The sequence below is a fragment of the Macaca mulatta genome, chromosome 20 (genome assembly GCF_049350105.2).
Source record: "Macaca mulatta isolate MMU2019108-1 chromosome 20, T2T-MMU8v2.0, whole genome shotgun sequence".
Lineage (NCBI taxonomy): Eukaryota > Metazoa > Chordata > Mammalia > Primates > Cercopithecidae > Macaca > Macaca mulatta.
The window spans coordinates 67,209,892-67,226,090 of record NC_133425.1 but is presented as its reverse complement, the minus strand read 5'-3'; the positions used below and the strand labels follow the sequence as shown (position 1 = coordinate 67,226,090).

The 16,199-nt window shown below is 37.0% G+C and overlaps 3 long non-coding RNA genes across 4 annotated transcripts in view; 2 read left to right on the top strand and 1 right to left on the bottom strand.

Annotated features, from left to right (window-relative positions):
• Window positions 1-16,199, top strand: part of LOC144337688 (uncharacterized) — a 204,934-nt gene that overhangs the window by 4,013 nt on the left and 184,722 nt on the right. The gene's annotated exons all lie outside the window — the stretch shown is intronic.
• On the bottom strand, window positions 752-4,926 carry LOC144337698 (uncharacterized). The gene is made up of 3 exons (XR_013411131.1): window positions 4,748-4,926; window positions 3,018-4,029; window positions 752-1,897 (listed from the first exon to the last, which is right to left on the bottom strand). It is a non-coding gene; the product is annotated as an uncharacterized LOC144337698 (long non-coding RNA).
• LOC144337704 (uncharacterized) lies at window positions 6,267-11,180 on the top strand. The gene is made up of 2 exons (XR_013411137.1): window positions 6,267-6,368; window positions 8,141-11,180. It is a non-coding gene; the product is annotated as an uncharacterized LOC144337704 (long non-coding RNA).

Here is a 16,199-nt window from a genome sequence, read left to right as displayed (position 1 = left end):
ACACTGATCTGTTGACCATGGTAAGTAGGGAAGGGGGAATATTGAAAAAGAATTCTAAAGATTAAATCTTGAGTGACAGGGAATATGATAAGCCATTAATAGACCCTGAAAATTTGGTTTTGAGGGAAATAAAGTTCATCCGTGAAGCTATTCGGCAAGTAAGAAATGCTGTTTAAGAGCCTGGAAAAGAGGTTTGAGTGAAGAAAAAATTAGAAAATATTTGTGTAATAAAGATTTCTAAGAGATCAAAGAAAAAGAAAACGGTTATAAAGAGAATTGAGGGAGTAGTTCTCTTTTTAGAGACGTTGAAGGAGGCAGCGCATGAAACAAAGTGGAAAGAAAAACAAACTGGCAGAAACAAAAACAAGGGTCTCAAGCAAATAATATTTATAGCAGGTGAATAAGAAATACAGGGGTTGTGGTGTGGGTGTAGAGAGGTTTCTGGAATTGGCATCTGTGTGTATTGTTGAATAGAGGAAGTTCTATAGAATGTTGGGGTTTCTACGAATCGAAGAATAAAGTCACAGCAAAATCAAACCTAGGGATGATTAAGCATAATTTATAATGTGGAAAAAAGAGTGAGAAGTTATTATAACAAAGAGGTAACCCCTCAAGTTGCTTCTAATTCATAGTTTTTTTGTTTTATTTTGTTTTGTTTTGTTTTGTTTCGAGACAGAGTTTTGCTCTTGTCTCCCAGGCTGGAGTGCAGTGGCGCAATCTCGCTGACTGCAACTTCCACCTCCCCAGTTCAAGAGATTCTCCAGCCTCAGCCTCCCAGGTAGCTGGGATTACAGGTACCCGCCACCATGCCTGGCTAATTTTTGTATTTTTAGTAGAGACAGGGTTTTGCCATGTTGGCTAGGATGGTCTCGAACTCCTGACCTTAGGTGATTCACCCACCTCTGCCTCCCAAAATGCTGGGATTACAGACGTAAGCCAATGTGCCTGGCCGAGACTTCCATTTTTTGTAACAAAATAATTTTAAGAGCACAATCAAAAGAAATAAAAAGTGAGAGAGAAAATGGCCATGATAAAATTAATAGTAATCATTCATTATTAGCCAAACCTAGATTTTTGTAACGTTCTTCTTGATTAGTAGGGGAAGGTAAAAGAAATGAATTAATAAAATTGATTAAAAGTCCCCTTTTTAAGAAGTAAAAGAAAACAAAAGAATAAAAGTAATTTGTGAAATGGAGTTTTTTAAGCTTTAAAGAAGAAAAATAGTTGGAGGGAAAATAATACTTTAGCAACAAAATAGTTTTATAAACATTGCATGTTATATGCCAGTCTTACAAACTAGTGAAACAATGTTGACATTATGCAAACTAGGTTGTTATAACTTTAAGATATTAATTGTAATCCCCAAAATAACCACAAAGAAAATAACCTACACACACACACCAAAATGGTACACTAGAAAATATGAACTAAATATATATATTTTTAAGTGATGATGGAATTGAAGTTAAAAAAATATGTAAGATAATAAATAACTAAATGATAGCAGTGAGTCCTTATCAGTAATTATTTTGAAAGTAGTTGAATTAAACTCTGTGATTTAAAGGCAAATATTGTCATAATTGGAAAAACACAATCCATCTATATACTGTCTACAGGAGACTCTCTTTCAATACAAAGAAACAAAGAAGTTGAAAGAAGAACGGGAAAAGATAGTCTATGCAAGTGGTAATCAAAAGAAAGCTGAGGTGGCTATATTAATGTCAGAAAAATAGACGGTTTTTTTTGTTGTTGTTGTTTTGAATCAAAGTCTCTCTCTTGTCCCCCAGGCTGGAGTGCAATGGTGCAATGCTGTGATCTCGGCTCACAGCAACCTCTGCCTCCTTGGTTCAAGCACTTCTCTTGCCTCAGTCTCTGGAGTAGCTGAGATTACAGACTCCTGCCACCACACCCGGCTAATTTTTGTATTTTTAGTAGAGACGGGGTTTTACCATGTTGGCCAGGCTGGTCTTGAACTCCTGACCTCAGGTGATCCGCCCCCACTTGGCCTCCCAAAGTGCTGGGATTACAGGTGTGAGCCACTGTGCCCAGCCAAATAGACGGGTTTTTTTTTTTGTTGTTTTTTTGTTGTTTTTTTTTTTCTAGCTAGAATCTTGCTCTGTCGCTCAGGCTGGAGTGCTGTGGTGTGATCACAGCCTTGACCTCTCAAGCTCAAGTGATCCTCCTACCTCAGCCTCCTGAGTAGTTTGAACCACAGGCATGTGCCACCACCACACCTTGTTATTTAAAAAAAAATTGTTTGTAGAGACAGGATTTCACAATGTTGCCAGGCAGGTATCAAGCTCCTGGGCTCAAGTGATCCACCTGGCTTGGCCTCCCAAAGTGCTGGGATTATAGCCATGAGCCACCATGCCTAGCCAGAAAAATAGATTTTAAGCCAACAAGTTACAGGGAACAAAGAACATTATTTCTTTATAAAAGGTTCAATTCATCAAGAATATATGGTAATTATAAGCATATATAGCAAAGTTTCAAAATATATGAAGCAAATATTGATAAAATACAAGGAAGAAATAGATAGTTCTACAGTGGTAGTTGGATACTTCAATATCTCACTTTCAATAATGAATTGAAACAACCACCACATGGGACATCAATAAGGAAATGGAGGCCTTGAACAACAACATAAACCAAGTAGACCTAAGAGACATAAAGATTACTGTTCTTCACTTCCAGCAATAGCAAAATACATATTTTTCTTCAGGTGCACCTGGAACATTCTCCTAGATAACGCATATGGTAGGCCTCAGAGGAAGTCCTAATAATTTTTTTTTTTTTTTTGAGACAGAGTTGCCCAGGCTGGAGTGCAGTAGTGTGATCTCAGCTCAATGCAGCCTCAGTCTCCCAGGTTCAAGTGATTCATTGTTAATGGAAAAGATAATTTGTATGATTTCAATCTTAAAAATTTATTAGGGGGTGGGCACAGTGTTTCACACCTGTGATCCTAGCACTTTGGGAGGCCAAGGCTGTTGGATTACCTGAGGTCAAGAGTTCAAGACCAGCCTGACCAACATGGCGAAACGCCGTCTCTATTAAAAATATTTTTAAAAATTAGCCTGGTGTTTTGGCAGGCACCTGTAATCCCAGCTACTCAGGGGGCTGAGGCACAAGAATAGAAGGCAAAGGTTGTAGTGAGCTGAGATCTTGCCACTGTACTCTATTCTCAACAGAATGAGACTGTGTCTCAAATAAAAAAAGAAGCCTGGGCATGGTAGTTCATGCCTGTAATCCTAGCACTTTGGGAGGCCAAGGCGGGCGGATTGCGAGGTCAGGAGATCGAGACCATCCTGGCTAACACAGTGAAACCCCATCTCTACTAAAAATACAAAAAAAAAAAATAAAAAATAAAAGGGCCGGGCGTGGTGGAAGGTGGCTGTAGTCCCAGCTACTCGGGAGGCTGAGGCAGGAGAATGGCGTGAACCCTGGAGGCAGAGCTTGCAGTAGGCCGAGATCATGCCGCTGCATTCCAACCTGGGTGACTCTGTCTCTAAAAAAAAAAGAAAAAAATGAAATTGCTAATAGAAGGCAAACTGGAAAATTCACAACTATGCGACATTCAAAAACCAAACTGCTGTATAACAAATGGGTCAAGGAAGGAGTCACAAGGGCTTCCCTCTTTGAAAAGAAATGAGAAGAAAAAAATCCCAAGGGAAATTAGAAAATCCTTGAGACAAAACAAAACTAAAGCACAATATGCCAAAAATTATGGCTGTGGGGAAAGCAGTGCTAAGAGGAAATTTTATAGCTATAAATGTCTCCATTTAAAAAGAAGAAAGAGCTCCAATAACCTAAGTATATACCATAGGGAATGAGTATGAGAGGAGCGAACTAAACCCAAAGCTAGAAGGGAGAAATAAATATGAGAACAGAAAGAAATGGAGAATAGAAAGACAGAAAAATTAACAAAGCAAAACCTGGTTCTTTGAAAAGATAAAATTGATAAACCTTTAACTAGATTGGCTAAGAAAAAAAGGACTCAAATTATTAAAATTAAAAACGGGGACATTACTACTGACTTTACAGAAATAAAAAAGGATCGTGAGAGAATACTATGAAAAGTTGTATACCAACAAATATGCTAACAAATTGGATAACCTAGTTGAAATAGCAGTATTCCTAGAAAGATGCAAAGTACCAAAACTGATCACAGAAGAAATAGAAACTGAATAGTCCTATAACAAGAGATTGAATCAAAATTTTAAAAATCCCCCAACAAAGAGAAGCGCAGGATCACATGACTTTACTGATGAATTCTACCAAATATTTAAGAAGAGTTAACATAAATCCTTCTAAAAAAGTTGAAGACATGGGAAATACTTTCTAACTCATGAGGCTATCATTACCCTGATACTGAAGCCAGACAAAGATATTACAAGAAAACTATAGGACTGTATTCATTATGAATATAGATGCATGAATCCTCAACAAAATACTAGCAAACCAAATCCAGCAGCCTGTTTAAAAGATTATGCACTATGACCTAGTGGGATTTATCCCAGAAAAGTTAGGGTGGACTAGCATAGGTAATTTAATAATTTTATATACCACATTAATAAATAAAATTGCATGATCTTCTTAATTTATGTAGAAAAGTACTTGAAAAATCTGAAAACATCTCCCGATGAAAAACATTGAATAAACTAGGAATAGAAAGGAATGTACTCAGGCTGGGCATGGTAACTCACGTCTGTAATCCCAGCACTTTGGGATGCCGAGGCGGGGAGATTACTTGAGCTCAGGAATTCAAGACCAGCTTGATTAACATGGTAAAACCTCATCTCTACCAAAAAAAAAAAAAAGAAAAGAAATTATCTAGCCCTGGTGGTGTGTGCCTGTAGCCAGGATTGTGCCACTGCACTTCAGCCTCGGTGACAAATGAGACCCTGTCTTAAAAAAAAAAAAAAAAAAGTTCTTAGCATGATAAAGGCCATCCGTGGAAACTCATAGCCAGCATTATACTCAGTGGTGAAAGATAGGCAGCTTTTTCCCTGAAATCAGGAACAAGACAAGGAAGCCCACACTTACCACTTGTATTCAACATAGTAGTGGAAGTTCTGTCCTGAGCAATTAGGTAAGAAAAAGAAAGAAGTAAAACTATGTTTATTCACTGATGATGTAATCATATGTAACTCAAAAGAATCCGCGCGCGCACACACACACACACACACACAAACACTTTGCTAGATGTAATAAACTAATTCAGCAAAGTTGTAGGATCCAAAATTCATAGAAGTCAGTTATACAGTCGTGAGTCATTTAGTGTCAGGGATACATTCTGAAAAATGCGTTGTTAGGCAATTTTGTCTTTGTGTAAACATCATAGAGTATATTTACACAAACCTAAGTGGTACAACCTGTTGCTCCTAGGCTACCAACTTACACAGAATGTTACAGTACTTAATACTGCAGACAATTGTAATACAATGGTATTTGTGTATCTAAACTTAAACAGAGAAAGTACAGTAAAAATAAAGCACAAAAGATATTGGTACACCTGTATAGGACACTTAACACGAAAGAAGCTTGCAGGGTTGGAAATTGCTTTGGGTGAGTCAGCGAGTGGTGAGTGAATGTGAAGGCCTTGCACATTACTGTTCACTTCTGTATGATTGGCTGTGCAGATTTTTTAATACCATCATCACAAACATGAGTAATACATTGCACTATGACATTAAGTTAACGATAGGAATTTTTAGCTGTTATAATCGTGTGGGACCAACATCATATATGTGGTCCATTGTTGGCAAAAATGTCATTATGCGGTGCATAAGTGTACCTCTATGCACTAGCAATGAACAACTTGACGAATTAAGCAAACAATTCTATTTACAATAGCACCCAAAACATTAACATAAAATATTTAGGAATACATTTAATCATGGAGGCACAATATTGTATTCTAAAAACTGCAAATATTGCTGAAAGAAATTAAACAGTCATCTCATGTTCATGGATTGGAAAATTTAATATTGTTAAGATAGCAGTACTACCCAAAGCAATCTATAGATTCAGTTTAATTGTTATAAAAAATCCTAATGGTGTTTTTTTATATAAGTAGAAAAACTTGTCCTGAAATTATGTGGAATTTCATGAGACCCTGAATAATCAAAATAATCTTGAAATGAAAAAGTTGAGGGACAAGCTACAGTAACCAAAACATTGTTTGATACTAGCATAAGGATAGACATATAGACCAATGAAGTAGAAGCGAGAGCCCATAAATAAACCCTCATATATAGGGTTAAATGATTTTTTTTTTTTTTTTTTTTTTTTGAGACAGAGTCGCGCTCTGTCGCCCAGGCTGGAGTGCAGTCGTGCCATCTTGGCTCACTGCAAGCTCTGCTTCCCAGGTTCATGCCGTTCTCCTGCCTCAAACTCCTGAGTAGCTGGGACTACAGGTGCCCGCCACCATGCCCGGCTAATTTTTTGTGTTTTTAGTAGAGACAAGGTTTCACCATGTTAGCCAGGATGGTCTTGATCTCCTGACCTTGTGGTCTGCCCACCTTGGCCTCCCAAAGTGCTGGGATTGCAGGCATGAGCCACCGCGCTCGGCCTAAATGATTTTTTTCGATGGTGCCAAGACCATTCAATGGGGAAAATAGAGTCTTTTCAACAAATAGTATTAGGAAAACTGGATATCACATGCAAAAGCACAAGTTTGGACTCTTACCTTACACTATATCCAAAATCTAAAATGGATTAAAGGACTAATTTTAGAGCTAAAACTGTAAACCTTTTAGAAGAAAACATAGGGACAGATTATCCCTTGGATTTGGCAATGATTTCTTAAATATGACACACAAAGCACTCACAACAAAAGGAAAAAATAGATAAATTGGACTTTATCATAAGTAAAAACTTTTGTGTATCAAAGAATACTATCGAAAGTGAAAAGATAACCCACAAAGTAGAAAATATTTGCAAACCATGTATCTGATGAGGTGTACCATCTAAAATATATAAAGAATTTCTACAAGTCAACAACAGAAAGACAAACCCAATTATCAAATGGGCAGAGGACTTGAATACACATTTCTCCATATAAGATATACAAATAGCCAATGAACATATGAAAAGATGCTAAACTCTGTTAGTAATACGAGAAATACAAATTAAAAGCAATAAGATACTTCTTCAAACCAATTAGGGTGGCTATTACTTTAAAAAAGGGAAAATCACAAATGTTAGCAAGAATACAGAGAAATTAGAACCCTCGTGCATTCCTGATAGGACTGTAAAATGATACAGATTCTGTGAAAACAGCTTGGCAATTACTCAAAATGTTAAACATACTAGTTGCACTCTTAGGTATAAACCCAAAGAGATAGTTGTACACTGGTGTTCACAACAGCACTGTTCACAGTAATCAAAATGTGGAAACAACTCAATTGTCCATCAACACATGCATGGATAAACAAAATGTGGTACACCCATAGAATGGAATATTCAGCCACAGAAAGAGTAAAGTTTTTGATACGTGCTATACCATGAATGGACTTTGAAAATATGCTAGTTGAAATGCCATAAGCAAAAGGACAAATATCGTATGATTCAAAATTTGTATGACTCATAAAGACACAAAGTAGATTACCAGGGGCTGCAGGTTGAGGAGGGGGAATGGGGAGTTAACTACTTCACAGGTACAGAGTTTCTCTTTTGGATAATAATGTTCTGGAAATAGTGGTGATGATTGCACAACATTGTGAATGTACTTAATGCCACCAAATCATACACTTAAAGACTGTTATAGTGGTAAATTTTATGTTATAAACTTTTTTCCACAATCAAACTGTATTATGTATGTATATGAATAAGAATTCAGTGTAGTTACTATTTTTGAGAATCCCTATTCTAACCTAACAGTCAATGGGAAAACCCTTAGGTTTTTTTGGTTCAAATTCTTTATCTTTTAATCTTATTTGGGTTTTCCAGATAGATTTTTCCGTGGCTCATGCCTGTAATCCCAGCGTTTTGGGAGGCCAAGGTGGGCAAATCACAAGGTCAGGAGTTTGAGACCAGCCTGGCCAACGTGGTGAAACCCTGTCTCTACTAAAAATACAAAAAAATTAGCTGGGCATGGTGGCGGTGCCTGTAATCCCAGCTACTTGGGAGGCTGAGGCAGGAGAATCGCTTGAACCTGGGAGGCAGAGGTAGCAGTGAGCTGAGATCATGCCACTGCACTCCAGCCCCGGTGACAGTATAAGACTCTGTCTCAAAAGAATAAAATATACTGGCCAGGCATCAGAAATATTCTAGTATTCTGCTGTTAAATTTTATAATTTAATGAGTACTTTTCAAATACAAGTCATTCTCAGAAGAATTTGGTAACAGGCCTAGATTTTTGGGGTTGATTAGACTTGGCTGAGCTGGAGTTCTGACACTGAGAGTCCAGAATATTGAATATCTTGGTGATAGTAAACATGGAGGCCCAATAGAAACAAAGTACGTGACTCTTGTGCTGCACAAACAGGGTGATTTAAATTACCTATTTAACATTATGTATTGAAGTAACTAAAAACAAAATATTACCTTTTCATTAGTCAGGATAAGATAGACTGTGCTGCAGGAGGAAAGTAACCCCCTAAATTTGTGTGATGTTACCTTCTCATCAACAACTATCCACAAGAGAGGCTTGAGAGTTCCCCTTATATTTAGTACCAATCTAACTACCTCAAAGATGGAAAATGCAGATTTCATATGAAGATCTGTCAGTGGTTCTTTCATAGTAATCTATATTTAAAAAATTTCTTCACAGTGAGCTATGTGATGTTTCAGTGACGTTTAGATTTACTTAAATTTATTTCAGACAAAATAAGGACAAGATTTCTATAGAGACAAGATATTTAAGATATTTACAGGTTTTGGAGATTCGTTATTTCATAGTACTGGCAAAATTCAGTAGAACTCTCAACTTTGATACTGGTATCAACTTTGATGCTAGTGTTGAGAACCACCTGTGTAAATTGGTTGTGTGAATTAGTTGTATGTTCTCTCAAGCAATTCATTTTAACTCAATGTCAGCATCTGAAAATGGGGATAGTAATACCTACCACATGGAATTCTTGTAAGGATAAAATGAGAATGAGAGAATGTAAAGTGTTTCACAGTGTCTGATACACTTCAGATTATCATTAATCGCAGTTGTCATTACTGATTGAATATTACTTGGCTTTTTCTATGTTCATACAGTTTCGTGGACATCAAATGGCATAGTGTAAGAACTTTTTGAAAATTGAAGTTGGTATATAGATACTCACTTGACAACTGATTATAATCTTTTTTCTGAAGTCCTTATTTTCGTTATAATATAATTGTTTAATTACATACGTCGTTGCATTTTGCTGTGATTATTTTGTGGGTGTTAATTTCATCTCCCAAACCAGTATATACACTCCTATACATACTAATATTTCATAGCTCATATTTGTTTTGTATCTCCTATGTGGAGCACTATGTACTTAGTCAAATACTCAGTAAACATTTGTTTATTTTTAGCAGTTGGTGATTTCTAAGTAATCTCTTAAGCACATCATAATTGCAATTGGAATTAATGTTACTTTGAACATAAGATTGCTGCTACACACCTGAGAATTACCATCAGTCAAAGGTAACCTTCCTGTATATCCCAACGGATGCAAACCTGACAAGAGTGATTCATACCTCTCTAATCCATAACACAGATCTTTGCAATCTACGTTGCTTTCCAGGATACTCTAAACCTAAAGCTACTCAAATAAGTTTAACTTACCTAGTGAAGATTACTTACCTAGTGAAGGTATTCCTTACCAAATAGAAAATGCTATTTCCAAGCCTATTTGTTGGGTTACCTTTAATATTTTTTCTTATGTACCGTCTAAGTCAAGATACTGCTTTTTCTTAAAAACAAAAACAAAAACAAACCTAAAAATCTGAAGACAATTTTCAGGAGATTGACACAGTACATAGCTCATAATCTGTTGTCAGTAATTTTTTGTGGAATTAATGATAAAATAACATTGAGCCAGTATCTCAAGAACTACAGTAGCTAAGACCCTAACTTTAAAAAAGTGTTGGATTCTCAGTTGTGTCATTTACTAGCTATACATCTGTGAGTGATGTAGTTAAACCATATAAAACAAAGTTTCCTCATGTGTTAAATGAGTATTATAATAAAAATCTCACCTATTTATCGTATTAAATGATACAAGTAGAACACTTAGCACAATACCAGATACATAGTAAATACAAAATATGGGTAACTTCAGCCATGATTAATTTAACTCAAAATTACTTAAATATTTGGAAAACATTCTCTAATAAAGTTTCAAAGTTGGACAGCTCCCAAATTGGTTATTTCAGATGCTCAGTGACTTCATTGGAATCCAGATCTCTATTGTTGTACTCTGCTATCCTCAGAGAGGTAGTCCTTGTCCTCAGACTAGGTAGCTTTATGGTGACAAGATGACTGCTGCAGTTTCAGTCTTCAAATCCAGTCAAAACAGCATCCAGAAAAACAAAGAAAAGCATCTCTTTATCTGAGTTTCTTGTTAAGAACAAGGAAATCTTTCCCAGAAGCCTTCTAGCATACTTCCCTTCCTAACTGATTGACTGGGTCACGTCCCCACCTCCTGAATGATTACTGGTGAAGAGAGTGGGGTTATGAATTACCTAGGGGATGGGTTTACACAAATCAGTTTATCTCCAAGTTTTTTGTTGTATCACTTTTTTAAAGGGTGGATGGCTAAATAACATTGGTGTTCTATTAATAAGGGGGGAATGGGTGTCTACTATATTATTATGCATAGTAGAATATTTACCATTCCTTTTTGAAGGAGTATTTGACTGTAAAGGAGATTCAAGTATCTCCTGAAACTGCTCGGTTACTACCCATTGCTATCCATCAGATACATCATTGCCATCGTTTATTAAACAAAGTAACTCCAATTTCATTTTTGTCAGTCTTTTAAAAAACCTGTTTCATTCTGTAGTGTTGCTGCTACTGACAAAGTTATTGAAGTGTCACAGCTGAAAATGGCAAATACTAGGCCAAATGCAGTGGTTTACACTTGTAATCTCAACACTTCGGGAGACAGAACCTATAGGATCTATCAAGCCTTGCAAGATTTTGAAACCAACCTGGGCAACATAGCAAGACCCTGTATCTACAAAAATAAATATAAAAATTAGCCTGGAGTGGTGGCACATGCCTGTAATCCCAGCTACTCTGGTGGCTGCAACAGGAGGATTGCCTGAGCCCAGGAAGTTAAAGCTGCAGAGAACCATGATGGTGCCACTGCATTCCAGCCTGGGCAACAGTGTGAGGCCCTGTCTCAAAAAAATGAAAATGTCTAGGATTATCAGGATTACTTGAGACAGATCAAAAACGTAAATGACATGCAAACTAGCTACTTTCTTTTTTTTTTTTTTTTTTGAGAGTCTCTCTCTGTCGCCCAAGCTGGAGTAAAATGGCGTGATCTCGGCTCACTGCAAGTTCCGCCTCCCGGGTTCACGCCATTCTCCTGCCTCAGCCTCCTGAGTAGCTGGGACTACAGCCACTCACCACCAAACCGGCTAATTTTTTTGTATTTTTAGTAGAGATGGGGTTTCACCGTGTTAGCCAGTATAGTCTCGATCTCCTGACGTTGTGATCCGCCCGCCTTGGCCTCCCAAAGTGCTGGGATTACAGGCGTGAGCCACCGTGCCCGGCTGCAAACTAGCTACTTTCCTAAGGTGAATTTTATCTTGGGACAGAAGCATTACTATACTTAACTTATAAAACTTTGCTTTCTAGGCTTAAAAACAAATCAGTTAAAAAGTTATTTTCCACTTATTTTCTATCTGGATTAGCTAGTCTATTATTTTAGCAGCACCAAGATGAGAACCAATTATAATATGACAAAATATTTGTGAAGGAATACAAGGAAGGGTCCACAAAACATTATTTTAATGATATATAGGAGTTTATTAAAAAGGGAGTGATTATATAGTTATATATATGGGAAATGCTTTAGTTTCCCTGTTTCCTTCTTTCGTATCCCCATTTAAAAAATATTTTTGCTAATGTGAACTTGGTTCTACAAACTGGCTTGATATATAAACAGTTTTCATAAGAAGTTTAGATAATCTGTCTTTTTATACTATGTAAAATCCGTAGAACTAAAAAGAGACAGACTATAGAAACAGTTGGAGAAAAGAGTGAGACACAGTTTAGATGAAAAAGTTAAGGTTTGGCTGGGCACAGCAGCTCATGACTGTAATCCCAGCACTTCGGGAGGCCGAGGCTGGCCAATCACTTGAGCCCAGGAGTTAGTGACCAGCTTGTGCAACATGGCGAAAGCCCATCTCTACAAAAAGTTCAAAAATTAGCCAGGCGGGGTGGCATGCACCTGCCATCCCAGGTTTTGTGGGATGGCAGGGCAAAAGGGGCTGAGGTGGAGGCTCGCTTGAGCTGGGGAGGTCGGGGCTGTGGTGAGCTGTGATGGCGCCAGTGCACTCCAGCCTGGGTGGCAGAGTGATACCGTCTCAAACAAAACAAAACAAAAAACAAAGATTCATCGGTGACGAAAGTTCTCCCTAGAAACAACCCACTTAATAGACGTTTTCTTTGTTTCGTACCATCTTTTTACCTTGGAGCAGTGCTGTTGATAGTAGGTCTCATTGGAAGCATTTTAAACATCATAATGCAGATAACAATAATAGATAGCACGTTTCTTTTGTATATAACTGTGATATAGGGGAAAATCAGAACTATCTGAAGAATAGAGGGCATCATTTCTATAATTCAAATTTTTACATTAAAATCCTGTTTTTAGAAGGTGTTTTCAAATGGGGCCGTTAATATTTGTCACTGTATTTTCTAAAAGCAGCAATTTGGGCCAGGCACAGTGTGGCTCATCCCTGTAATCCCAGCACTTTGGGAGGCCAAGGTGGGAGGATTGCTTGAGCTTAGGCACTTGGCACTTGGCAGTCACCATTCTAACTTTATCTCTATGATTTTCAGTACCCTAGGTACCTAGTATAAATATAATCATAAAGTATTTGCCTTTTTTGTGACTGGCTTATTTCACTTAGCCTAATGTCTTCAAGGTTCATCCCTGTAAACAGCATGTGTCACAATTTTTTTCTTTTTAAGGCTCTTATTTGTTTTCTATTTTTTTGTCATAGTAGCTGTTCTAATGGGTATTGAAGTTTTGATTCGCATTTCTCCAGTTAGTGATTTTGAATATCTTTTCATATGCTTGTAGGCCATTTGCATATCTTCTTTGGAGAAATGTCTATTCAAGTAATTTGCTCATTTTGAAATTAGGCTGTTGGTTATTTTTTTGTTGTGGAGTTGTTGGAGTTCTTTATTAATTCTGCATATTAACACTTTATTAGATTGTTTGCAGATATTTTCTTCAGTTCTGTATGTTGCCTTTTCACTCTATTTTATCCTTTTATGCAGAGAAGTTTTTAATTTTGATATAGTCCAATTTATCTGTTTTTACTTTTGTTACCTGTGCTTTTGGTATTGTTTCCAAGAAATTATTGCCAAATACAATGTCATGAAGTTTTTCCTCTATCTTTTCTTCTAAGTGATTTATAACTTTAGCACTTATAATTAGGCCTTTAATCCATTTTGAATTAATTTTTGTATATGGTGTAAGGTAAGGGTCCAAAGAACTTCATTCTTTTGCATGTGACTATCCAGTTTTCCCAGCATCATTTTTTGAAAAGTCAGCTGACTTTTGAAGAATGTAAGAAAAGAAAGAAATAATGTCTATTTAGCATGTATTTACTATTTTAACTCTTTGTATTCCTTTCCATTGATATGAATTTTCATATAGTATTCCCTTCCAGATAAAAAACTTTCTTTAGCAAATTTTGTAGTGTGAGTCTGTTAGTATCACATTAGCTCAGCTTTCATTTATCTGAACATGTCTATTTCACCTTCATTTTTGAAGGATATTTTCATTGACTATAGACTATTAGGGTGACTTTAAAATAAAGATATTGTTGCATTATCTTCTGTTCTTTGTTATTTCTAATGAGAAGCCAGTCATCATTCTTATTGTTGTTCCTCTGTATAATTTTTGGTTCTGTGGCTATTTTTAAGATTTCTTTTTTCTTTTTTTTGTTTGAGATGGAGTCTCTGTCACCCAGGCTGGAGTGCAGTGGCGCAATCTTGGCTCACTGCAAGCTCCACCTCCTGGGTTCACACCATTCTCCTGCCTCAACCTCCTGAGTAGCTGGGACTATAGGCACCCACCACCACACTTGGCCACTTTTCTGTATTTTTAGTAGAGACGAAGTTTCACAGTGTTAGCCAGGATAGTCTCAATCTCCTGACCTCATGATCCATCCACCTTGGCCTCCCAGAGTGTCAGGATTACAGGCGTGAGCGACCGCGCCCGGCCAAGATTTCTTTTTTATCTTTGGTTGTCATCCGTTTGACTGTGATGTGCCTAGCTGTGATTTTATTTCCCTTTATCCTGCTTGGGATTTGCTGTCCATCTTGGTTGTACAGGTTTATGTTTTAAACCAACTTTGGAAATTTTGACCAATATTTTATCAAAACTTCTACCCCATTCTCTTTCTTCTTTCTCTCTGGGACTCCAATTTATAAGTATGTTAAATAGCTTAATCTTGAATACACCTGTCATTGAGGATGTTAATTTTCTCTAATCTTTTTTTTCTATGTGCTTTAGTTTAGATAATTTCTATTCGGTTGTCTAAAGGTGCACTGAGCCTTTCTTTTACATTGTCCAATCTGCTGTTAACTTTATAGTGGTTTTCTTTAATCATTTCAGATACTGTCTTTTTCAGTTCCAGAATTTCCATTTGATTTTTATTTTCAGTTTTTAATTGCTGCTGAAATTCCTTATATTTTTGCTCATTATATCCTCCTTTTCTTGTATATCATTTATCATATGTATGTATTATAGCTACATTAAAATACTTATCTATTAATCCTGACATTGCGATTGTCAATGATTCTGTTTCTATTGACTGTTTTCCTTTGACTATGGGTCATACTTTCTTGCTTTTTCTCTTATAATTTTTTGACTGTGTATTACTGTTGTAAATGTTTATGACATTCTTGATGTTATCTTTCTGAGAAGAGTGTTTTTAATTTTGTTCCAGCAGGTAGTTAATTTACTGATAGGTTTTCTTGATTCTGTGGAGGCTTGGTTTTAGGCTTTGTTCAAATTTATCTACTTCAGTTTTTCCCTTATTCTGAGGCATAAACCATACTCTTACAGTATGCTTCTTCTGGGGTTTCTAGAAAGTCTAGTGTTTACCATATCCTTCCAGCTTTAAGGGGGTCACCCTCTAAACTGATTAATCATTTGGAAGCTGCTAAAATTTCTGCTTAGCTATTTCTGTCTTTCTTTTTTGCTGTTGTTTTCCTCTAGGTTTCTTGGGTGTTGCCCTACATGTACACAGTTCAGGAGTCAGATTTTGAAGCATCCCGTTTCCCCTGACCCCGTGACTTCCCCTTCCTGAAGATTTCCTACCTCTTACTCCAGCTGCATCAGCAGCTTCAGACTCTAACTTCTGACTCCTCAGACGAGAAGCTGCTGCCTTCTGTGTAAGCTTTATTCCCTGTGTACCATGCAAACTGGGGAATAACCTCACTTAAAAAGTCAAGATAAATGTAGGTATCATCTACTCATCTACTGCTTCCTTTTTTTTTTTTTTTTTTTTTTTTTTTTTTAAAGACAGAGTCTCATTTTGTCGCCTAGACTGGAGTGCAGTGGCACAACTCAGCTCATTTTAGCCTCCACCTCCCGAGTTCAAGCGATTCTCCTGCCTCAGTCATCCAGGTACCTAGGATTACAGGCATGCTTCATCACACCCAGTTAATTTTTGTATTTTTAGTAGAGAAGGGGTTTCGCCATGTTGGCCAGGCTGGTCTCAAACCCTGAGCTCAAGTGATCCTCCCACCTTCGCCTACCAAAGTATTGGGATTACAGGCATGAGCCACTGTGCCCGACCTGGCTTCACTTCTTTCAAGGGTCATATCGCCTTCAGTTTCTGTCTGCTTTTGATGGCTCCACAGTGCCTTCAAATAGTTGTCTTCTTATATTTTAGAAAGGGTTTATAATTGCTGTTATCAGAGGGGTTATCTCATTTAAGATATGCCACTATTTATGAAAGCCAGCAGATACTAAAGCAGTATTTTTAGATGGAAAAATAAAGGGGTGGTTTCTAAGAAATTA